Source organism: Olea europaea, chromosome 12, assembly GCF_002742605.1.
Source record: "Olea europaea var. sylvestris chromosome 12, O_europaea_v1, whole genome shotgun sequence".
Lineage (NCBI taxonomy): Eukaryota > Viridiplantae > Streptophyta > Magnoliopsida > Lamiales > Oleaceae > Olea > Olea europaea.
In genome coordinates this window covers 24,251,580-24,252,901 of record NC_036248.1, presented here as the reverse complement: position 1 = coordinate 24,252,901, position 1,322 = coordinate 24,251,580, and positions in this window count along the sequence as shown.

Here is a 1,322-nt window from a genome sequence, read left to right as displayed (position 1 = left end):
AGATGACAAGCTTATTTAGTATTTTATAATTTTGATATAGTTCATATTAAAGGAGTGAATAGTTTTTTTTGCGGATTTTCTCAGCAGAAACATAGAATTTGCTGATGGATAAAGTTAAGGCCATGGATTTATACCAATCTATCTTACATATACAAAAAATAACAGTTTTTCTTAAAGAAAAATCTGAAGATATAAATATCGGAGCAACACAGATCTCAGAAATGTTCAACTCAAATATAAAAATATAGATATAAATATTGGAGCAACATAGATCTCAGAAATGTTCAACTCAAATATAAAAATATTATTGAATATCACTACTGAACATCATAAAGAGGTCATAGAACTCAAAAATCAAGTTGATGCTATTACAGCACAACTAAAATATATACTGTTTGAGACAGATATACCAAAGAGTTCAGAAATGAGTTTTTCAAATCAATACCAAACAGGGACAACTGGAAGTAGTAGTGGACCCAGACGTGATAATGTACCAATTGATAAAAAAGGAGATTCCATATCAGTGTCATCAACCAAAAAAGTGATGATACATGGAGATGAAAGAGATTCCAAAACAATCAACATCATAGACCAAGGAGAGAAAATTCCTTTAGATCCAAAAGAAGAAAAATGTGTTGAAATAGTCAGAATTGCTTATGAAATAAAAATGAGTGATACATATTTCATCTCTTCGAGAAATAATGTTTATTCCAGAATAACAGCTATGGAAGGAGGAGACCCTTCATTTATAAAAATTATGGCAGACTATGGATTTATGGATTTGATATATCTAGAAAAAGATTTGATAGAAATTTCGAAATTTGATCATTTATTTATAAAAGAAATATCCAGGTTTGTCAAAGGACGAAGAATATATTTGAAGTTTTATTCAATAAATTCTAAATATGATGGAGTTGTTTATTATCCAGTTGAACATATAATATCAATTGGATATGTAGCAAATAACTTCCAAATGGATGTGGTGGAAAATGATAGAAAAGTTCCAATAGTAATAAAATCATGGATCAGACATAAAAGAGCACTTGGAATTAAAGTCATATACAACATTGCCAAAAAATTGTTTGACAAAAAATTCTCATGCCTGTGCTAATATGAAAACTGGATGCTGATATCAAATCAAGGAGAAAAGATGCTCTTTGGATAAAAAGTTGAAGAAGCATGTGAAGATGTAGGCCTAAGGAGAAAAATAATAGAGAGGCAAGTGTGCCTTTGCTGATGTACTCAATGATGTAATAGAATCTCATAGACTTGTATAAATAGAGGCATTGTAATTGATGAAAATCATCTTAAAATCTCGAATT